The 24,265-nt window shown below is 41.3% G+C and overlaps 1 long non-coding RNA gene across 1 annotated transcript; it reads left to right on the forward strand.

The window, feature by feature from the left end:
* The first annotated feature begins 4,461 nt into the window (after positions 1-4,461).
* LOC115424667 (uncharacterized) lies at positions 4,462-24,265 on the forward strand. The gene is made up of 3 exons (XR_003936120.1): positions 4,462-4,596; positions 12,416-12,419; positions 24,251-24,265. It is a non-coding gene; the product is annotated as an uncharacterized LOC115424667 (long non-coding RNA).

Consider the following 24,265-nt stretch of genomic DNA (forward strand, 5'->3'; position numbering starts at 1 on the left):
ATGAAATCTGTTTAATTCACTGACTTTTTTTGTCGTTTCTTGCGACATTCCTAAAGGTCACTTTAAATTTACCCGACAATAGTACGGAAACATGACTAATCTGTGTGTTAATAATTAAATCACATCATTAACTAACCCTTCAAACCCAGGAGGAGGAGGAATGTTCTACTGTCTGTGGGTAGAACCCTGTTTATCTGTTTAAAAAAATAACAAAATAAAAAAGGAACAGATGCTTCAATGACACATGATGTTGATATTAGACAGAACCTGGAATTACTGCACCTCCTCTATCCTCCTTCCTCGTCCTCCCCTCTCCTCCTCCTCCTCCTCTCCTCTCCTCTCCTCTCCTCTCTCCTCCTCCTCCTCTCCTCCTCTCCTCCCTCCTCTCCTCTCCTCTTCCTCTTCCTCTCCTCCTCTCCTCTCCTCTCCTCTCCTCCCTCCTCCTCCTCCTCCTCTCTCCTCTCCTCTCCTCTCCTCTCTTCCTCCTCCTCCTCCTCCTCTCCTCTCTCTCCTCTCCTCTCCTCCTCCTCTCTCCTCTCCTCTCCTCTCCTCTCCTCCTCCTCCTCTCCTCTTCTCCTCTCTCTCCTCTCCTCTCCTCCTCTCTCCTCTCCTCCTCTCTTCTCCTCTCCTCTCCTCCTCCTCTCTCCTCTCTCCTCCTCTCCTCTCCTCTCCTCCTCCTCCTCTCCTCTTCCTCTTCCTCTTCCTCTCCTCTCCTCTCCTCCTCCTCTCTCCTCTCCTCTCCTCCTCCTCCTCCTCCTCTCCTCTTCCTCTCCTCTCCTCCTCCTCTCTCCTCTCCTCTACTCCTCTCCTCCTCCTCCTCCTCTTCCTCTCCTCTCCTCTCCTCCTCCTCTCTCCTCTCCTCTCCTCTCCTCCTCCTCCTCTCCTCTTCCTCTTCCTCTCCTCTCCTCTCCTCTCCTCCTCCTCCTCCTCCTCCTCTCCTCTTCCTCTCCTCTCCTCTCCTCCTCCTCCTCTCCTCTCCTCTCCTCCTCCTCCTCTCCTCTCCTCCTCCTCCTCTCCTCTCCTCTTCCTCTCCTCTTCCTCTCCTCTTCCTCCCCCCCCCCCCCCCCCCACCTCCTCCTCCTCTCTCCTCTCTTTAATTAGGATGTGGGTGAGTCGGTTGTCGGTTGACTAAGCTCGGTATCAGATGATTAATTGCTGGAGGGGGGTACATCAGCCCAGGGGCAGCATGGCCATGGGGAACACAAGGTTACAGGATGGTATAACCCCCCCCCTCCTCCTCCTCCTCCTCCTCCCCCCTCTCCTCCTCCCTCCTTCCCTCTCTCCATCTCTGTCTCATTTACCCTCTCGTCCTCCTCTCTCTCCTTGTTGACGTGTTGTAAACCTGATTCCTCTTGTTTCCTCATCTGACCTGTGCATGTAGACGGTCCCATCCACCTCCTCCTCTTCCTCCTCTTCCTCCTCTTCCTCCTCTTCCTCCTCTTCCTCCTCCTCCGAGCGGGAACATCTCTGCAACATATGTGTGCAGTTAATTAAGATAAAACACCAAAGGCAGATGAACAGCAACACAAACCAGCTGTTCATCTCTACAATGATCATTAGCTCGGTGTATTCATTAAACTCTGCTTCAGTCTGAATATTCAGCTTCACTCTGTGGGTTTCACATACTCCCCCCCCACCCCCCCCACCCCGGTTCTGGGCTCTGGTGGTCACTGGTCCTCTGACCTTGGTTTGCGAGAACCAGACTGTGGCTATGATTAGTTCGCAGATACTGGACCTTGTCTTCGGTCGGCCAGAGGGCAGAAAATCTATTAGGTGATTGGTTGGTTGGCACGGCGTCCACCGTCAAACACCGGCTTAGTCTAGACGCTAAATTTAGATTAATGGAAGAGTAGCTGCATAAGTTTGGAATTAATAGCGGTGACCTGCAGGGGCTCCACGTATTACTAAAGCCTGAACAGTGGAGACCAGGGGTGGCAAACATACGGCCCACGGGCCAAATCCGGTCCTCCAAGGGTTCAGTCCTGCGCACACTATGAGCAGGGCTGGGTGTCATGGCCAATTTCCTTAATCGCTTAGTTTTTGATTCAAAAGGTTCTGAACTGATTAATCACGATTCGATTCGATTCAGTATTAATTGATTCATATTCATTAAAAAAAAATTTAGGTGTTTTTTTTATGGGGGGGTGGGGGTTGGGGTTGTTTTGGGGCGGGTCCTTAGGTAGTTTTTGGTGTGTGCGGGGGGGTGCGGGGTTTTGGTGTAATTTTTGGGTTGTTTTTAGCGTGATTTTTTTTGGGTTATTTTAGGTGGTTTTGGGTTGTTTTGGGTGGTTATTGGGTCAATTTTTGGAGGGGGGGTTGCTGGGTTTTTGGATAATTTGGGTGGTTTTTAGGATGGTTTTTGTGTGGTTTCTGTGTGTTTTTTGGGTAGTTTTAGGATGGTTTTTTGGTGGTTTTGGGGTTGTTTTTTCGTGTTTTTTTTTTTTTAGGTAATTTGGGTTGTTTTTGGGTGGTTCTTGGGTACGTTTTGGGGGAATTGGGGGAATTTTATGGTTGTTTTTATAGTGGTTTTTCAGTGATCACAAAAGAACACGTAATATGTTTGAGAAATTTAAAGGTAGATTCAATAGGTAGGCAGATTTATTTAGTGATACTAAAGTACAATTTTGAGCTGTAACCCAATTATTTGCCAACTACAGCCATGCAACACAGAATCAGTACTGACATTGGAAAGGAAATAAATCTGACATTTCATCAGCAAACAGATGAATCTGCTTTTAAATAATGAACAGGACACAAACATGTCCATGTTTCTCCAGTGGTTCAGAACAGACTTCTTCATCGTCTTTATTCTGTTTTATACCTGCTGCTTCCAGCCTTAAGGCACATTACTATCACCCTGGGGCACTGACACCAATTTTGGCCCCCCTGAAACATAACCATGTTGGGCCCTTGGTACAAGAAACTCACTGGAGGGGGAGGGTGGGCGGAGCTTCATGATTACCACTTGACTATTCCTCTAACTCCACACTCAGCCACAGGTGATCAAAGGTAATAGTTCTAGAACAACCGGCTTCTGCGACCCGCCTCCACTGGCCAGTTCCTCCGCACTGCGTGTTCCAGTTTGAGGCCAGGAGGACCCTCTGCGGAGGGCTGTTCCCCATCCTACCTCTGCATCCTTCCAGCGCCAGAACCGTCCCGAGTGAGACCAAGGTCCCCATCTCCCAGAGGGGCTCGTGAGACGGAGCCGGCTGCACTTCTGCGTCGGTGGTGTCCAGGTCAGGTACTCGCGGGTCCTGCTCTGAAAAATCGATCTCATTCACTATTAGTCAATTATGCAAAATGAAATCAATGCAAAATCGATCAAATCATTTTTTTCCCCCACCCTAACTATGAATGTGCAAAAATTCCACACAAAACATTTGTATCATGTTTGCTACACCCGGTTCTGAGGCCTCTGTCCAATCAACAAGATCAGTACTTTCTTTAAAAACCTGTTGTATTAAGGTGAAGACACACTAACCCGACTGCTGACCGTCACCAGAAAATGTAGCCCAACGGGTCAGTCGGCTCCCGTCTCCCCGACGCAGTCAAAAAAATGTGAAGAACACAAATCAACTACCGACTTCAGCGCACGTTCTGCGCTTGCGTGAGACCTAAACTCAGAAATGACAGAACATCCCTGTAGACCAAAACACGGAGCTTGTTGTCATCAGTCGTTGTCAGAGTTGTAGAGTTTTGAGTAGTCCAGAAGGGTTGGTGGTGTTGTACTTTTTGAACAGATGGATAGCAATAAGAAGATCCGGGTGCTAGCAGCTCTAGGGCTTCTACTGGTGGAAGAAGAAAGATGTCGCAGGTGAAAACTGACGAGAAACCGCACTATGCTAACAATGCTAGCAGTGTTGACTTCATGGAATGAATGAAGTCCGTAGTCAACACTGACTGTCACTCCTTCAGATCCGATCTGAGCAGTGAATGGACCATTACAGAAAACAATAATTGTGTGAGGTACTTTGGCAGAGCTGGAGTCGCATGGAAACTTCTCCTTCACTCATTCCCTAGTTCAGTGCTTCCCCTCCACCAATCAGATTGATCTGACTGAACGACGGGTAGTGGACGATTACACATGTTGAATCAACTGAAAAGACTGGAGACGGCATTAACGACAGCCGATCGCACGGAACACGTCGAACAGACTCATGTCACCGACCTCGGCAGACTGACCGATGACATCCGACCGCCAGAAATCGGGTTAATGTGTCTTCGCCTTATGACCCGATGCAAGTTTTCTGCCCCCTGGTGGATTATCATCCCACTGCAGCCAATGGAAGGGCTTTTTTTTTTCGCCTATAAAGTCTTTAATAATTTTCTAAAAGTTACATTAAGAAGAACATTCATATATTGCTGAGGGTCTGTAGACACTGCCCCCATGTGGTTTGGAGAATATTACCTTTGGACATTAGATTGAAGGAACTGGTCTAATTTAATCCATTCAAAGTCATTTTAAATCAATGGAAAAAGGACAAATGTAAATGTTTTCCAATTGATTGAACTGGGTTCAGCTTTGAGATACTTTTAAGGAACATTGTTGTTCTACTTTTAGTACCTTTTAAAATAATGGTGATGTTTTATATGTATGTTCTTATCAGTTTTTAGTCTGTTTTTAGCGCTGACTTTCATTGTGTTTATGTACATGAGTGTGGACGTACGGCTGTGATTTCCATTTTGTGTAACTTCTGCTGCTGTCTTTGCCAGGACACTGTTGAAAAATAGATTTTAATCTCAATGAGTTTTTTTTTTTTTTTTTCTGGTTAAATAAAGGTTGTAAAATATAAATCAAACAAAACAGAACCCTTTGGAAAGTGAACTGACAAATTTGGATGTCAGTCATGAAAGGGTTAATTAAAGAGGAAGGGGACCACCAAACTAGAAAAAATGGTGGTTCTGTTATTGTGGTAGTTCTGCTCTGTTCTGTATTATGTGGTCCGTAGGGCTGTGTATTAGCAAGAATCTGGTGATAAGATACAAATCACAATACTAGGATCACGATACAATATCACAATATATCATGACACTGTTAAAAAGCCAATGTTTTGTTTGTTTTTTGTTTTTTTTAAAGATTATTTCCTGGAAGGATTGAATTACACCAGAAATATGCACAAATACTAAACACAGTTTTATTTCAGAACAGGATCGAATGCTATATCACAATATTTTTTTTTAATTCTCCTAGTTTCCAAAGGAACTACCATCTGCCTCTCAGACAGAAAAAAGTGCTTTTAGGATGCTTCAAATAACCATTATTTAATAAAATAGTGTTAAATAATTATAAATAAGATAGAAACAATAAAGAAAACCAAAAAACAACTTGAAAAGTACTCAGAGAGCGTAAACTTCTGCCAAGGCAGATCAGCCCCCCCCCCCCCCCCCCCCCCCCCCCGTGATCACCACCAAAATTTAATCATTCTTCCTTGTGCCAGTATCAACATTTCCTGAAAATTTCATCAAAATCCATCCATAACTGTTTGAGTTATCTGGCTAACAGACAGACAAACCCAGATGAATGTAAATGTCCACAGAGTCCACATTCCACAGTGGATGTGGACAATTCTGTGCCAGACACAAGGTATTGTTAGAAGCTACAGGTGGATCAAATTGGAGGCTTAATCGGAGTCGTTTTGGATTTTTTATGAATTTTTGAAAATTGCTCAATGATGCGAGATAGGAAAATTGTAGATTTTGTGACCTTGCTGTGACCTTGAACTTTGGCCTACTTGGCCCAAAATGTAATGGGTTGGTCCCAGGGCCTAGGCCTATCTGTGGGAAGATTTGGGAAAGATGGGTGGAATAGTTTCCTGTAAAGTTGCTAACAAACAAACAAACAAACAAACTCACTAAGCAAAGTGAAATAAACCTCCACCATATCTGCATTTGAATAAATACCTAAAAATATCGATACAGTACTTTTTAATATCGATACAGTATTGTGGGAATGAAGTATCATGATATATTGCAGAACCAATATTTTCTAACCGCCCCAAGTGGTCTGGTCCATTTGACGTTGAATGAGGCTGAATGTGGAACCTGAACTAACATGAAGGATTTTTCCAGTCCTGGTGTCACCCCCCCCCCCCTTCCCAATGTAGACCTCATCTATTTTCTCAGGGTCTTTTTATTTATGGCTTGTTTGACTTCACTGCTCCTCATAAAAACGTTGTTGGGCAGGCGGCGTGTGTTTGCTTATTGCGTAGAGTTACAACTCGGTGGCTTTTCAGACTTCGTGCGGGCGCCAAAGGGACCAACAGCCCACCTTGAACAAAGCACGTCCGTGGACTAAACGCTGCTTCAGCTGTTTGCGCCTAACTCATCTTCGTCCATGTTGTTTGTACCTGAAAGCGTTTTTCCGTGGCCATTCTCTGCCTCTGACTGTATTTCGCTTGGTGGACCCTTTTTTTTCCCTCATTCCTCAGCGTTCCACTCCCTCGTAGCACCCCCCCCCTACCCCCCCGCCCCCCCCTCCATCATATCCAGCTGTCCTCAGCGCCAGGCCCTGCATCTCTGCATCTTTGATGGATGGGGAACACGTATGGAGGAGCAGCCGTCCTTAATAGACACGGCGGATTGAAACACCGGGGAAGTAAATGTTAAGGGCCTCATAAAACATCCACTTCCCCGCCCTCATCCTACGCCCCCCCCACCCCGCCCCCATCACCCACCCCTCCCTCCTTTAATCTCCACCTACACACTACTGGCTTATCAAGTGTTTCTGCACGTCACTGTCTATGCCAGAGGTGTCAAACATACGGCACGTGGACAGAACTGGCCCTTCAGCGCAAAAATTAAACACAAGATATTAACAATGAACTGGTTTGAGTTCAGGTTCCACATTCAGACCAGTATGATCCACAGTGGGCAGGACCAGTACAGTATTAACATAGTAACAAATAATAACGCTGGTCTACAAGTCAAATGGTTCCAGAATAATTCCAGGTTTGGATGGTTTTGACTCCAGAGGAATATTAGTGTCAGTTCTACTTCAAACACTGTCTGCACCAAGGTTATTATCGTTAACAAAAAACTAACGAAAACTAGAATTGTAAAAAAACATTTTCATTAACTGAAATAAATAAAAACTATAATTAAAAAAAAAAAAAAAGATAACTAACTGAAACTGTATAGTGTGCTTACAAAACTACCTAAAACGTATAAAAATTATGGATAAAATTCCCTTAGTTTTCGTCTTTGTCAATGTCAGACTGATATGAAAGCGATTTTTTTCCCTCTAGCAATTTTATCCAGCGGCACCATACGACACTTGACGGTCTGTCACTTGTGGTTTCCAGTCGTCTTCTGGTCCCCACTCTACCTGGAAACATGGAGACTAAAGTTGGGAGAAAGCAGCAGAGTCCTGTCTGGGATTTATTTGAATATGATGACGGAGAAGAAGAGAAAAGAGACGACAAAACTAAAATTAATACTAAACTAAACTAAAACTAAGCATTTAGAAAAAATGAAAACTAATAAAAACTAGCAACCTGCTCTAAAAAACGAATTAAAACGAAATGAATAGAGAAAAAAAAGTCAAAATTAAATTAAAACTAAACTATAATGAAAATCCAAACTATTAGAACCTTGGTCTGCACATGACAATACATGGACTGTACAGGTTCTATCAGTGGAACATTTCTACATATAATAATAATAATATAATAATAATAATAATAATAATAATAATAATATTATTATTATTATATTATTATTATTAATTATTATTATTATGATTATTATTATTTTTATTATTATTAATTATTATTATTATTATTATTATATAAAGATTCAATCAGTCAATCAATCAATCAATTATACCTTCAGTGCCATTTTAGGCTCTTTGTACCAGTGTAGGTCTGAGAGCCGTATGTTTGACACCCCCAGATCTATGCTATGACTCATATGTACAAGTACATGTCAAGGCATTTGATTTATGTGGTGTGTGTGTGTGTGGTGTTGACATGAATGCATCTGTAATATAACGGACACACTCGTTTCCGTCCAATCAGGTGTGTGTGTGTGAGCCGTAGATCACATTTATACATGTTCCGGGGCCTGACATGTCACTTTGTGTATCCATAGTGACCGCAGGGGCCCTTTGCCCCTGACCCCGGTTACCCATCATCCCTCCCTGCATTGTGGAGCGTGTAGGAGGGGGTAAGAAGACACGGGTACGTTGATTTATTTCCTGGTGCCTGGGGCGTAGACAACAGAACCATGTTAAAGAGCCGCCATCAATAGCCGCCGCCGCCGCTAGCTGCAAACGCAGAAGGCGCTAAGGTCAGCTGTTTAAAGTTACGGCTGCGGCTGATGGCTGCGCCGCCGAATAACTCATCCCTCCCAAGGTGGAAGGGTCAACGAGAGTCAAGGAAGGCGTGGAGGCGAAGGGGGGGTGGAAAGTGAATTTAGCGACGGCGGCGGAGGTCGAGGCTGGGCGTTTCATCTGGAGCTTTGACCCGGGTCATAATTCCAGGACCTGACTTGTTTGATGCACAAAGAAATCCCTCAGTGTGAAAAGAATTGGCCTTCCACTGCAGCTGCGACTGTGATTGGACGGGTGGTATAAAAGGGGAGGGGCTCCGACAGGGTATGTGCAGGGTTCATGAAGCTGATTTATGAACGTTTTTTGACGGAGTTTTAGCTCAATTTTAGACCTTTTTCCATCAATATCAGTCCAACAGGTGTTATCATTAGTGTTTAGAGCCAGTATTTTAACCCTTAAAGACCTGCAAAAAACAAAAGCATCGACTGATCTAAACTGTTTAATACCTGTTGATCCACTAATCCTATCAATCCATGGAAATAATTGGTGTAAAATGCAATTATTCATCTTTTTCATGGTCATCAGATATGACCCATTTGGACGTTCAGAGGCTCCATAGTTGAAAATTTTTAACAAAAATGAAGGAAAATTCATTAAAATATCCAATAAAATGAACAAAAATGAATAATAAATTAACACAATAATAAGTGAAATGAATGAAATAAACCACAAACTATACAAAACTGAAAAAAATATGTTGAAATAATTGGTATTTTAAAATGCAGTTATTCGTCTTTTCATGGTCATCAGATTAGACCCATTTGGACGTTCTGAGGCTTCATAGTGGAAATGTTAACAAAATGAAGGAAAATGCCTGAAAACTAGCCAACAAAACGAACGAAAATGAAAAATAAATTAACAAAATAATAAGTGAAATGAAGAAAATGAACCACAAAACTGACAAAGTTTAAGAAATAACAATAAAAGATGGCAACAAAATGTGGAAAAAATAAACTAACAAAATGAACAAAAATTAATAAATTGAATAAAAAATTGTATAAATGAGGGATTCATTTGGCATTCAGAGGCTCCATAGTGAAAAATTTTACAAAAAATGAAAGAAAATGAATTAAAGTAGCCAACAAAATTTTTTTAAAATTAATATAAATCAACAAAATAGTAAGTAAAATTCACGAAATAAACCACCAAACTGAACAAAATTGAAGAAAAAAACTTTAAAAGAGCAACAAAATGTGGAAAAAAAAGCAAAATAACTAACAGTGACAAAAATGTATAAAAAATGTATAAAATAAGTGACTCATTGAGACGTTCAGTGGCTCTGTAGTGAAAAATGTAACAAAAATGAAAGAAAATTGATTGAAGTAGCCAACAAAATGAACAAAAATGAATAATATATCAACCAAATAGTAAATAAAATGAACAAAAAAAAACCCACAAACTGAACAAAAATGAAAAAATATGTTGAAATAATTGGTTTAAAATGCAGTTATTTGTCTTTTCATGGTCATCAGATATGACCATTTGGACGTTCAGAGGGTCTGTAGTGAAAAATGTCACAAAAATGAAAAAGAAAGAAAGAAAGAAAGAAAATACCCAACAAAATGAACAAAAAATGAATAATAAATCACAAAATTGTCGTGTAAACTCCTCCAGTATCGTAGACACTATGGTTCGTCCTGAAAACCACCTGAAGCCAATGAGCCAACGTCTGCAGAGTCCTCCATTAATCATCATAACGCAGGAGGCGTCCGGTGCAGAATTAGAACACTCTGGCCATGGAACCTCAATAATCAATTATTTCAAAGCCAAAACAGACGTTCTAGGGGTGGGTTCAGATTGTTTAAGGTGGAGGTCGCCATGTGAAAGGGACGTTTAAAGCCACGGCAGGAGCTCCCACCGGGTTTGAATTCCAGGGGGTTGTATTTTACAGATGGGGTCTATAAAGGTGGGGTCTGTAGAGTTGGGGTCGCGGGGGGGGGTCTGTGGAGGTGGGGTCTGTAAAGGTGGAGTCTCTGGAGGTATGGTCTGTAGAGGTGGGGTCTGTGAGTGTGGGGTCTGTAGGGGTGGGGTCTGTGGAGGTGGGGTCTGTAGGGGTGGGGTCTTTGAGGGTGGGGTCTATGAAGTTGAAGGTGGGGCCTTTGGAGGTGGGGTCTCTGGAGGTATGGTCTGTAGAGGTGCGGTCTGTGAGGGGGGGGTCTGTGGAGGTGGGGTCATGTGGAGGTGGGGTCTGTGAGGGTGGGGTCGTGGAGGTGGGGTCTCTGGAGGTATGGTCTGTGGAGGTGCGGTCTGTGAGGTGGGGGTCTGTGGAGGTGGGGTCTGTAGAGGTGGGGTCTGTGGAGGTGGGGTCTGTAGAGGTGCGGTCTGTGAGGTGGGGTCTGTGGTGGTGGGTCTGTGGAGGTGGGTCTGTGAGGGGGGGTCTGTGGAGGGGGGGTCTGTGAGGTGGGGTCTGTAAGGTCGTCTGTGTGGTGGGTCTGTAGAGGCTGGGGCCTTGAGGGTGGGGTCTGTGGTGGTGGGGTCTGTGGAGGTGGGTCTGTAAGTCCATCCACTGGAGCTGCTTGTGTTCAGAGTCCGTTGTGCATTCCCTGAACTCGTGTGTATTCTTAAGCAGCTGTGTGCAGGTTGTTCAGGACAGAAAAGGGCAAGACGTGCAGACGTTGCAGAGTCTAAATAAAATCTGATCCCATGAAGGTGTCGACATGTGTGATGTGGATTAGGTTGGTTCAAAGGCTGGTGTAGGTTACTTTAAAGCTGTGGTATAATCACAGGCTGTTCTTCAGAAAAGGAGCGTTTGGATGGAACACTTTCATCCTGTTGATGATGAAACCTTTGACAGTTCTGTCCTTGAAAACTGGAACATGTTTCATTCTGTTTACGTTACACTTTCTGTCCTTTTCTTCAATTAAAGCAAATATTTGTCGTAAAGGATGAAGTGTTTATGTGGTTTATATCCTTGGTGTCAGAGGCTACGTTCACACAGCAGGTTCTAACGCAGAATTCAGAGTTTTTTGGTGAAATGTGTGTGCTGCCCCCTGGTGGACACAGATAACTCAGTTTGGGTTTGTGCTTTTTGTCCGTTCAGAGCTACTGTAGTGGCCTACTGCTAGAGAAGTCTTGTCAGTTTGGTTACAGTTACAGACCACTTACCTGTTTTTTGGCACGACAAAAACATCTGTCTGTGTGAGTATTGTTATATATGAAGATGTTACCATCACTGTACTTAGTCGGCTGAGCTCCTTGTGTTGCTTAATATTTCTATTTTTGTGCATTAACAGAAGACGCTAATAGCGTTAGCATACATATGGGATTTTCCATGTATTTTAGCATCATGCTAATCGCTATCATTAGCTGACTTTTTTTGTATTTGGAACTGTAGCTCACGATAAGTGAATGTTGTGTATGAATTACATAAACAAAGCACTGATAGATTGTTTAATGTTCTACACGTGTTTTTTACTCATAAAAAATGAAAGTTACATGATGGTAAGGTACATTTTGTTTTCGTATGTACAGTTTTACAGTCATCTAGGAAATATCCGAAACAGCAAAGAAGCTTCCTGGGTGTTTTTCTTTGAAGAACTGTTTAGCATCTGTACAGCTGGTTCACAAACACCAGTGAAGACAGAATAGCAGATTTTTTTTTGTGTCCCGCTTGTTCATGTTCCACATTAAATGCGACTTCTATCAGTTTGAGTCTGAACTGAATGTGACCCTGAAGTGACCCACATGAATTAAAGAGGTCCTGAAGTGACCCACATGAACTAAAGAGGTCCTGAAGTGACCCACATGAACTAAAGAGGTCCTGAAGTGACCCCACATGACTAAAGAGGGTCCTGAAGTGACCCACATGAACTAAAGAGGTCCTGATGGCATACAAGACCACGCAGACACACACTGTGTTACAGAAGTAACACTCCTGGGACGCAGAACTGTGACGTTTCTCACATTTCACTGACGTAAAGGTCGGATAAATGCGACCTGGCCGTTCAGACTGAAGTCACATTGCAAAATTTCAGATATGTATCAGATTTAGGACCACATACGAAGTGGTCTGGGTCAGATTTAGGACCACATACGAAAGTGGTCTGGGTCAGATTTAGGACCACATATGAAAGTGGTCCAGGTCAGATTAGTGCTGGTCAAAGTGTCTTTAAACAGATCAGATCCAGGTCACATATGGGTGAAAACATCATATTTTCCTTCAGCTCTGAACGCAGCCTCAGACAGATTAATTACAAAGTGTGTTTTTTTTTTTTTTTTTTTGGCCACGGTACTGATTAAATACCCTATTATCCAAACAGCCAGCAGTAATGAGTAACTGGGGATCTGAGTATGTGTGGTGTAAACAGGGGTCTGAGGATCCAGATCTGCGTGTGTTGTCCATGTAAACCAGATTCTGCATGACTACGCTGATGTGATATTCATGTATGCATCATCTCACATGTTCCACACACTGTTTACCGGCCAGCTCAGAGCTTCATTATCAGCCTTCACTCATCACTGTTTGTTGTGTTGGTGTTGGATGATCGCTCTGGTCCACGTGCACACGCACACATCCGCCTGTTCTCATCTATAGATGAGTCTGAGCTGTGTTCAAAAGGATAAAACGCAGATGGATTACAGTCTGTGTGTCAGGACTGATTCAGTTCCTTCTGTCTGATCCAAAGGTTGAACTGACCTAAGAAAAAAAGGCCTTTAACCTTTAACCCCCTGGGACATGATTCAGGTAAGGTTCACATACGTATCAGCCTACGTTCAGATGCAGGTAAATTGTGTGCCAAGTCCGATTTGTTTTAACCCATATGTGACCTGTATCTAATCTGTTACAGTTTGAACAGCAGTAATCTGACCCAGACCACTTCATAGGTGATCCTAAATCTGACCCAGACCCTTTCATTTGTGGTTCTAAATCTGACCCAGACCACTTTCATATGCGGTCCCTAAATCTGACCCAGACCACTTTCATTTGTGGTTCTAAAATCTGACCCAGACCACTTTCATATGCGGTCCTAAATCTGACCCAGACCACTTTCATATGCGGTCCTAAATCTGACCCAGACCACTTTCATTTGTGGTTCTAAATCTGACCCAGACCACTTTTCATATGCGGTCCTAAATCTGACCCAGACCACTTTCATATGTGGTCCTAAATCTGACCCAGACCACTTTCATATGCGGTCCTAAATCTGACCCATGACCACTTTCTATGTGGTCCTAAATCTGACCCAGACCACTTTCATTTGTGGTTCTAATCTGAACCCAGAACCACTTTCATATGCGGTCCTAAATCTGACCCAGACCACTTTCATATGCGGTCCTAAATCTGACCCAGACCCACTTTCATTTGTGGTTCTAAATCTGACCCAGACCACTTTCATTTGTGGTTCTAAATCTGACCCAGACCACTTTCATTTGTGGTTCTAAATCTGACCCAGACCACTTCTATGCGGTCCTAAATCTGACCCAGACACTTTCATAGGCGGTCCTAAATCTGACCCAGACCACTTTCATTGTGGGTTCTAAATCTGACCAGGACCACTTTCATTTGTGGTTCTAAATCTGACCCAGACCACTTTCATTTGTGGTCCTAAATCTGACCAGACCACTTTCATATGTGGTCCAAATCTGACCCAGACCACTTTCATTTGTGGTTCTAAATCTGACCCAGACCACTTTCATATGCGGTCCTAAATCTGACCCAGACCACTTTCATATGCGGTCCTAAAATCTGACCCAGACCCTTTCATTTGTGGTTCTAAATCTGGACCCAGACCACTTTCATTTGTGGTTCTAAATCTGACCCCAGACCACTTTCATTTGTGGTTCTAAATCTGACCCAGACCACTTTCATATGCGGTCCTAAATCTGACCCAGACCACTTTCATATGCGGTCCTAAATCTGACCCAGACCACTTTCATTTGTGGTGTCTAAATCTGACCCAGACCACTTTCATTTTGTGGTTCTAAATCTGACCCAGACCACTTTCATTTGTGGTCTAAATCTGACCCAGACCACTTTCATTTGTGGTTCTAAATCTGACCCAGACCACTTTCATATGCGGTCCTAAATCTGACCCAGACCACTTTCATATGCGGTCCTAAATCTGACCCAGACACTTTCATATGCGGTCCTAAATCTGACCCAGACCACTTTCATATGCGGTCCTAAATCTGACCCAGACCACTTTCATATGTGGTCCTAAATCTGACCCAGACCACTTTCATTTGTGGTTCTAAATCTGACCCAGACCACTTTCATTTGTGGTCCTAAATCGGACCCAGACCACTTTCATTTGTGGTTCTAAATCTGACCCAGACCACTTTCAATTTGTGGTTCTAAATCTGGACCCAGACCCTTCATATCGATGTTTAATAATGATACAGTATTGTGACATGAAATATTGTGATATATTGCAGAAACCGTTATTTCCGACAGCCCTACTCTCGTAGTGACTCTGGGTGTATTCACATCTGAAAAGTCCTTTGGTTCGCTTATTTGATTCGGATCGAATGCGTACTTTATTTTTTTCATTTGGGTCGGATTCTCAATACACTTTTTTGCTAGCGGACCAAATGTGTAAAGAGAAGCACTCATGTGACGAACTGCGCTGGCATTGGACAGAAAAGTCGGGGCGGGGTGAATCGGAGACGGCCGGTGTTGATGAAAACAGACGTGGAGGTCCTACACACAGTTATCATTTTGGAATATGTGTTTTATTTTTACAGACACAAATTTACAAAATAATGTGAACTGTGTAAGAAACAGCTGATTGGAGCCAGTTTGGTTAAATGGTCATGTGACCAAACATCAGTGACACATTCAGTGTCCTCATTGGTCCACGTCTGTCCACGGCTCATGGCTGCTGCTGTCAGCTCTGATTACCCATGAGGCTCGGATACTTCCAGAGGCTACGGTGGCTCGTCAAGTACAAAAAGGCGCAAGATTCTTTGGTTTGTTTGGGCTGGAGGCCCGGTTCTATTCCCACCAGAAGTGAACCGGCCCAGAGTCCGTTTGGAAACAGACCCAGACCACCTAGAAAAGGTGGGCTGGGTCCACTTGTTTGATTTGAATCAGAGTTCGCATGTTTGTATTCACACCAAGGTTCTAATAGTTTTGGATTTTTTATTATAGTTTAGTTTTATTATTTTGACTTTTTTTTTCTTTAATTCATTTAGTTTTAATTAGCTTTTAGAGCTTTGCTAGTTTTTATTAGTTTTTGTTTTTTTCTAAATGCTTAGTTTTAGTTTAATTTCAGTATTAATTTTAGTTTAGTCGTCTCTTTTCTCTTCTCTGTCGGTCGTATTCAATAAATTCCAGACAGGACTCTGCTGCTTTCTCCCAACTTTAGTCTCCATGTTTCCAGGTAGAGTGGGGACCAGAAGACGACTGGAAACCACAAGTGACGAGAAGTGACGGACCGTTAAATATCATATGGTGCCAGCAGCTAAAATTACTTGAGGGAAAATAAATCGATTTCATATCATCCGACACTGACAAAGACAAAAACGAAGGGAATTTTACCCAGAATTTTCTCTGTTTCAGTTAGTTTGGAAAGCACACAATACAGTTTCAGTTAGTTATCGTTTTTTCTTTTAATTATAGTTTTTATTTATTTCAGTTAATGAAAAGGTTTTTTACAATTCTAGTTTTCGTCATTTCGTTAGTTTTCGTTAACGATAATAACCTGGATCACACCAAAAAAAGAGTCTGAACTTTCCGGGGAAACGAACTCTGAATACTACTTTATATTTTCCTGTTAATCCCCTTTCATTCTAATTTTTAATTTTTTTTTTCATGTAAATATTCCGTTTGTGCCTTGTGGAGGAGTGCTAAGGTACAATTAGCTTTTTCCCTTTTTCCCTTTTTTTTGGTCTTTAATATGTGAGGAAATTAATCAACAGCCGTCTGTGATCCCTTAATTTCCTCAAATGTCAGCCGTGGACTCACTGCGCCGTGGATCCGTTGTCATTCAGAGGTCACATTAAAAGTCTGGTCTCCCAATTACCTTCGTCGCTCTCGGTCGTAGCTTTTTTTCCTTTTTACTGAGCTGTAAACGGGGAAAGTCCGGCCGCCGCTCTCACCTCATCGGCACCAATAAAGGAGTGGGTGCAGGTGAAAGGTTTAGTGACATTTTCCAGAAGGACAGCGGTCAAACTCTGTCATTTAAAGAAACCCGGACGCTGTTGTTGGTTTGTCTTCAGACTAAAACCCCTCACTGTTGTCTTTGTCGACTGGTTGTATTTTACTTTGTGGACTGGGAGTTTACTAATGCAGCGTTACAGATGGGGGGGGTCAAACATACGGCCCCCCGGACCAAAACAGCCCCACAAAAGGGGTCCAGTACGGCCCTTCAAAGCAAAAACTACACTGAAGATATAAACTGTCAAGGAGTCCAACTGGTTTTAGTTCCACGTTCCTCATACAAACTAATATGATCGAAAGTACAATAATAGCATAATTAACTCTAAATAATGACTTGTTCTTGGTTTAATGTGGAAAAAATAAATAAATTGTGCCAATAAATAATGACAACTCCAATTTTTTCCTCTTTGTTTTAGTGTAAAAAAACCCCAAAAACATTGAATTCTGAAAAATATTTACATTTACAAACTATCCTTTAACATTAAAGTGTGAATAACCTGAACAAATATGAACAAAATGAAATGTCTAAAGAAAATTAAGTGCACTTTTAACAATAGTCTGTTACAAAATGTTTTGTGCATTTCTAGATCCGATAAGATAAGATGAGATGAGATGAGATAAGATGAGATGAAAGTTATGATAAGGTAAGATAAGATAATTTAAGATACAATCATTTAAGTTAAGATGTTTTAAGGTAAGGAAGATGATAACTTAAGATAACATATGATAAGATAATTTAAAATGAAATTATTTAAGATAAGATATAATAGATATGATAATTTAAAATAAGACAAAACAAGATAAGATACAGTAACATGAGTTAAGGTAAGGGAGATAAGATAGCTTAAGACATGGTAAGTTAAGATAATTTAAGATAAAATAATTTAAGATCAGTTAAGATGAGTTAAGGTAAGGAAGATAAGATAGCTTAAGATAAGATAATAAATAATTTAAGATCAGATAAGATGAGTTAAGGTAAGGAAGATAAGATAGCTTAAGATAATTTAAGATAAAATATTTAAGATCAGATAAGATGAGTTATGTTAAGCAGGGACATGATATTGTTGAACTCACACTTGTTTTTCTTAAGAAATTTCAGGTTTTTCATGTTTTTATGAAGAGATAGTTTGTAAATGTAAATACTTTATGTTGTAATTTTACTTTTCTTTGCACTAAAAAAGAGAAAATGTGGGTTCAGTATTTACAGGTTATATTATTTTTGTGGTTTGATCCACTTTAGATCATATTGGACTGAATGTGGAACCCGTGCATTAATATTAGATATAATTTTGTTGAAATTACACTTATTTTTTCCCAAGAAATTTCAGGTTATTCATGTTTTTGTGAGAGGATAGTTTGTAAATATAAATATTTTTGTACTGTAATTATACTTTTTTTGCACTAAAACAGAGGAAAATGCAGGTTTGTCATTATTTATAAGTTATTATGATATTATTTTACAGATCTGATCCACTTCAGATGAAATTTGGCTGAATGTGGAACCTGAACCAACATGAGTTTTCTCTGGTAAATACCCGTTCCTCCTGTGGATGCAGTGTAGTCCTGGTCTTGGAGAACCTCCAGGTCCCAGACATGACTCGTCTGTTTTCAGAGGGTTGGAAGATAAAGCCTCTAACTCCAGACTTTGCTGTTTTATTTTCATAAAACAAGAGAAAATAGCGTTAAAATAAGACGAGGAAGAGGAAGTGGATGAAGACGGATGGAGGCTGAGTCTGCACATCGTCGGTTCGAACGCCGATAACGATGCGAGCCCGGCGCCGTCATGACAGGCCCGGGGAGGGAATACTGGCTGTGTGGGAGGGGGTCGGTATCTACGGAACAGCCCAAAGATAACGAGGGCCCCCCCCAACTCAGTTTGGCTTATCAAGCAACAGCCCCGCGGTAGCGAAGACTGGACCGTCAGCAGAAACAGACCGGAGCGTTTCAGTGGAACTTACATAACGACCACAGGAATCTGGTTCCACATGTAGGAGACTCAAGGCCCTGATGACGAATAAACGCAGATATCACGAGAAATGATGAACTCTGACTTTGATGGATATGAGGTGTTGGCCAGGCGCCGTGTCCAGGGTCTTTGTAGTCGTCATCATTGTTGTGGCAGTTGCCTTTATAGTCGTCGTTGTTGTCGCGGTCGTCTTTGATGTCGTCGTCGTCATCATTGTTGTCACGGTCGTCTCTGTAGTTATCGTTGTTGTCGTGGTCGTCTTTGTTGTTGTTGTTGTGGTCGTCTTTGTTCGCATCGTCATTGTTGTCACAGTTGTCTTTTTAGTCATTGTTGTGGTTTTCTTTGTAGTCTTCGTCATTGTTGTCATGGTCGTCTTTGCAGTTGTTGTCGCGGTCATCTTTGTAGTCGTCATTGTTGTCTTCACACTCATCATCTTTGTTGTTTTTGTCCTTTATCGTTGTCATCCGCTTTGTTGTCTTCCTCCTAGTTGTCATCATCATTTATGTTGTTTCTGTCCATGTTGTCGTCATCTTCGTATTCGTCGTCTTTGTCCTCGTTGTCGTCCCCTCGACCATATGGGCTCCATGCTAATCTGCGTATGTTAACCCTTTAATGTCCCTTGTATCATATATGATACGTACTCACGAAAGGCCTATGTTTACTTCACTAATTGCTAATTTAAGTTCATTTCTTGCTATTTTCAATTTTTTTTTTTTTTTAAATTTTGTACTCAAATTTTTCCATTATTTTTATATAGTTTATTTTATTTTGTACTAGAACTTTTAAATCTTTTTACAGATTTTTATTTTTTTTTTGCTACAAATTTTCAATTCTTTTTTTTTTTAACAGATTTTTAAAATTTTCGACAAAAAAATTTTCAGTAGTTTTTTTCTACGGATTTTTTTTTTTAGTTATTTTGTACTGTAATTGGATTAAAATCTGTATTCCTGAATGTTGAAATGTCACTCAAAGTGTTCATGTGCATGATAGTGACAAACTGTACAGGAAAACTTTTTTTTTTTTTTTCCAGACTGAAATGTCTATAAATCATCTTCGTATACAGTGGGACAGCGTGGTTTGAACTGGCATTGTTTTTGCATTTATCTGGGTCGTCATTAGGTCCATCCTGGGGGAATATGTCTACATTTACCTTTTATTATTGGGTCTAAAACGCTGGAAAAGTGTCAGATACCAAAATAAACCCAGTTTCACAGAAGCACCTGTAATTCCTCATATTATTCCTGTGGAACTTCTATTGTAACAACCACTGACCGACCAAAAAAGAAAGAACAAAGGTTTCAAATGCATTCTTTCTTTCTGCAAACCACAGTATAACCTAAAAAAAATACATTTCACACCAAGAATGGTAGATTTAGGGCTGCTGTCAGAACTATCGGAGGCCCTTTTTTATTTTGAAGTAGAAACGACTCCCAGAAACAACAGAATTATTCAACTTTTTTATAGTTATTTTTAAGCAACAGGGTGAGAAAAAGTACAAGGAATTAGTTTGATACAGAAAAAGTCGCACAACTATGATTTAAAAAAATGACCAACAATTAATTTATGAATATCTCAAAACCAAAAAGCACTTTAATCACATAAACCTAAAACTGTGCAGGAGTTGAATACAAATACAGCAAATTATGGCTTTTAAGGACAATTAAAAAAAAAAAAAGTGGAGGTTCCTTTAATAACCCTTTAATGCCAAAAGTGTCATATTTGATTCATGAGTTGTGAAGCCCTCATAATCAGGGTGATTTTTTTTTTCTTTTTTCTTTTTTTTCACAAATTTGAAACTCATACATGGAAATTGCAAATTTTTTTTTATTTTAATTTTTTGGTTGTTCAGAAGGACCAATAAAGGCTCCAGTTTCAAAGAACTGGAATTTTCTGTCAATGATTTATTGGTTCAGGCTTTACAGGGTTAAAACTAAATATTTACTGAGATAAAAGAGAAACTATTTTTCAGATAAAACACATTTTTATTTTATTATTTTACATTAAATTTTATACAAAACTCCACATGTCGCAGTCAAAAGGACACGAAAATTATGCAGTACTATTTTTTTTTTTTTTTAATATCTCTTTATTCTCTCACAGGTACATTTTTAGAATTGAACTAATTATTGAAGGCTGACTGTTTCTTATGTTTTTGTTCAAAATAATAATATTTGAGCATTGAGACCCGATGGATCAAATATGATACAAAATTGACACTCATAAATGGAAATTGATATTTTTTTGGGGTTGTTCACAAGGACCAATAAAGGCTCCAGTTTCAAAGAACTGGAATTTTCTGTCAATTTTATTTATTTATTTATTTATTTATTTTCTTACTTACTTACTTATTCATTTCAAACATGCAAAGAAACAAAATAAAACAAAACAAAGCAAATTAAGACAGAAACAAAATAGCATTTAAATGAACAGAATCTATCTTCAAGTACGTGCAAGTCTGAATTTTACATGTTCAAAAAGAGTAGGAAGGAGTGTAAACTTATTTAATGGTTTAATGATTTAATGGTTCAGGCTTTACAGGGTTCATGGCAAATTATACTTAAAATTATATGAGATTATTGACAGAAAAAGACAATAAAACCTGAAAATGTTTGACAATAATAAGATCATTTGAAGGCATGTGTGTTAAAGTCAATGTAAGTCAATGGAATGAAAATACAACAGCAGGCGTTTCCGTGCTCTGGTCTGAACTTTGGCTTGTTTTTCATGCGATAGACTCGTCAGATCGGGAAACGCCGGGAACGTCAGAAAACTGTGAATGTGACCCACGTAACGGCCACCTGTGTTTCCAACTGTGTCAAACAGAATGTGAAGTGGATGAAGTCAGAAAGGATGGAGTCGCAAAAAGGACAGGAAACGAACAAACAGTTAATTCAAGCTAAAACTAAAGATAAAACAACCAATAATTAGTACAAATACCCGTAAGTGTTAATAATTAGTACAAATACCCATAAGTGTTAATTACTAGTATACAAATACAAGTACTACTAGTGCATATACTCCATATACTAGTACTGTAACTGTTAGTACTAATACTATAAACCTGTACCTTCTATGGAACTATAGAATAAACACTATCAACTGTATGAATAAAAGAATAATGAGGATGGAGGAGGAGAGGAGGCGATATAGGAGTAGGAGAGAGGAGAGAAGAAGAGGAGGAGAGAGGAGGACAGACAGAAGGAAAGAGAGGAGAGAGAGGAGGAGGAGAGGAGGAGACAGACAGAAGGAGAGAGAGAGAGAGGAGGAGGAGGATAGAGGAGGACAGACAGAAGGAAGAGGAGAGAGGAGGAGGATAGAGGAGCAGACGGAAGGAGGAGGAGGACAGACAGGAGGAGGAGGATAGAGGAGCAAGAGGAGGACAGACAGGAGGAGGAGAGAGGTTCAGTGTATCATGACTCTATCTCCTCTGACCTCAGATCAGTCTGATCCATATTTACTCTAAGTTTCATCATAAAGGACAGTTTTCTTCTTCTTCTTCTTAAACGTAGAGGGCGTGTCTGTTTCCTGGACTGAGGACAGTAACAGTAACAGTAAACAGTAAACAGAAACACATATGTCAGTATCTGTGGTGGTTGTATCAGTGAATCCAGTGCAAACAGAGGATGTTTGGAGGAAAGACCCAAACCAAACCCAGACTAAAACAGACTCCATCAGTTTGAAGGACAGTTTCCCAATGAGCGCCTCATCTCCCATCAACCCCTGGGCCGGGCGTCTGTCTGGAAAAGCTCCGCCCCCAGAGATCAGGCCGCTTCTGTCTGAAGGTTAGAACAGAAAAAAACAACCTGAACCAGGCGGTACGAGACGTTGATGGAGAGGATGGACGCTGACCTTCCAGCTCTGCTCTTCTTCCACTGGTGTCCTGTTCATCAGCTGATTCCAGTCCTCTGCACATCACTCCTTCTCCTTCTTTTTCTGAAGACTTTGGCATAAACACTTCTCAGTTACATGAAAAGAGGAGAAACTGTAACATTTCACACCTCCTTCGCTCCCTCCTGGTTGACTCGGCGCGACTCCACACCTGATCGTCTTCTAAAGGGAGTGAATAATTACTTTGCCAAAGGGCACAACTGTGATCCCCGGCTGGTATTTAAAGCCTTGTCACTGAATTTAAATCACCCCTCCTCCTCTCCATCGCCTCCTCCTTTGTTAAGTGGAAATGTCCTCTTTTCCAGCTAATACACAGATCAAGCCCCTAATGTCTTCATCGTGGCCTCCGGCTAATTCCACCACATTGCACCACACTGCGTTTACACGTAGCCAAGTATTTGGCAAAACGGACATTTTTCTCTGCATTTATGCCTATTGTTTATGCGACAACAATGGCCACACCCACTGAAAACAATGGTTTCTAATAGTGATGTCCCAATCTGGATTTTTTTGCTTCCGATCCGATTTTTTTTAGGATAACTTTTGCAGATACCGATCCGATACTGACTTTTTACAATGAAATTTTGATTTAAATTTGGAGTCATTATTTCTAGGTTATTATTCTATTATTTTACTGTAGATCACAGTTGGGCTGAATGGGGAACCTGAACTAAAATAACCATGACACCTTTGCCGCGTTTCCACTACGTGGAACTGGCTTGACTCCACTCGGGTACCAGGTCCTATTTCTGGAGACCGTTTCCATTACAGGATACTACCGACTTTACAGTGCCTGGACGTCATAGCAATGTGGCGCGCTACTTCCGTGTTGTCTGCTCAGAGAGTTGCTAATAAACTCGCTCGTTGCATGTTGTCTCATCAAGCTCATGCTGAATTTTTACGTCTGAACGTCCTCGACAAACCATGGTGTAGTTTTACAGGCTGTCATCATGTGGATTCACCTACCGCTATATTTACTGTCAACTTCCGCATCTGTTTTTTGTAAAACGGCGGGTCACAGAGACGACTGTCTGACCAGTGCTGGTCTGCAGTGTGTACACGACACCTTTTAGTATCTGGTCCCCAGTCCTGGAACCTCGGCGGAGGTGATACCAAAAAAAATAGTACCGGATACCAGATTCCAGGTCCTTTTTCATAATGGAAACGCAAAAAGGCCGAGTCAAGCCAAGCCGGTACCACATAGTGGAAACGTGGCATTAGACTTTAGTATCATTTTTGTACTTTCCAAATTCAGACTGTGGGACAAATTAGAACCTTTGTTGGGCTGGTTTTGGTCCATGGGCCGTATGTTTACCACTGCTGTAGTGTGTCTAAGGACAGGTCTGTCCAGGTGTTATATGGGGTGTGTTCTGCGCCGTACGTTAGTGATGCGTGGATCAGTGGGTTCGTCGTGGGTCGGGTCAAAAGAATGTCAGTTTATGTGTGGGACAGGTTGGGTTGGGTCAAATAATTCCACAAAAACCCCGCGAGTTGAAAAAAACCCCAACTCGTGCATCACTACCAGACCATAAAGTGAAAGTGAAACTTATAAATGTTTTACCAGTTCCCGCTGTTCTGCAGCTAATTTTCCTTTCCTCTACCTTCAGAAACTTTCATTTGAGGGGACAGGACATACGTTTACCCCCCCCCCCCAGAACCGGGTCTGGATCGGCCCGATCTCGTGACTAAAGCCAATCCAATCTTCTAAAAAATACCAGATTGGCAGCAGATACAGATCTGTAGATCGGATCGGGACATCCCTAGTTTCTAAAATGTGGAGTTTCCAGCAAACCTTCATGTTTTGTATGAACAGAGGGAAACACTCATCTCGGACAGACGTCATTTGTCCAGGTCGTCGTTCTTCGTAGTGGTTTTTCTTGGTTCAGCTGGACTTGTTTTGCAGTTCTGAGCAACTGCCGAAGTCTCGTGGATGAGAGACAAATCATTTTCAAAACAGCAAAACAAGTTCAGTTGAATGTAG

The sequence above is a fragment of the Sphaeramia orbicularis genome, chromosome 8, assembly GCF_902148855.1.
Source record: "Sphaeramia orbicularis chromosome 8, fSphaOr1.1, whole genome shotgun sequence".
Lineage (NCBI taxonomy): Eukaryota > Metazoa > Chordata > Actinopteri > Kurtiformes > Apogonidae > Sphaeramia > Sphaeramia orbicularis.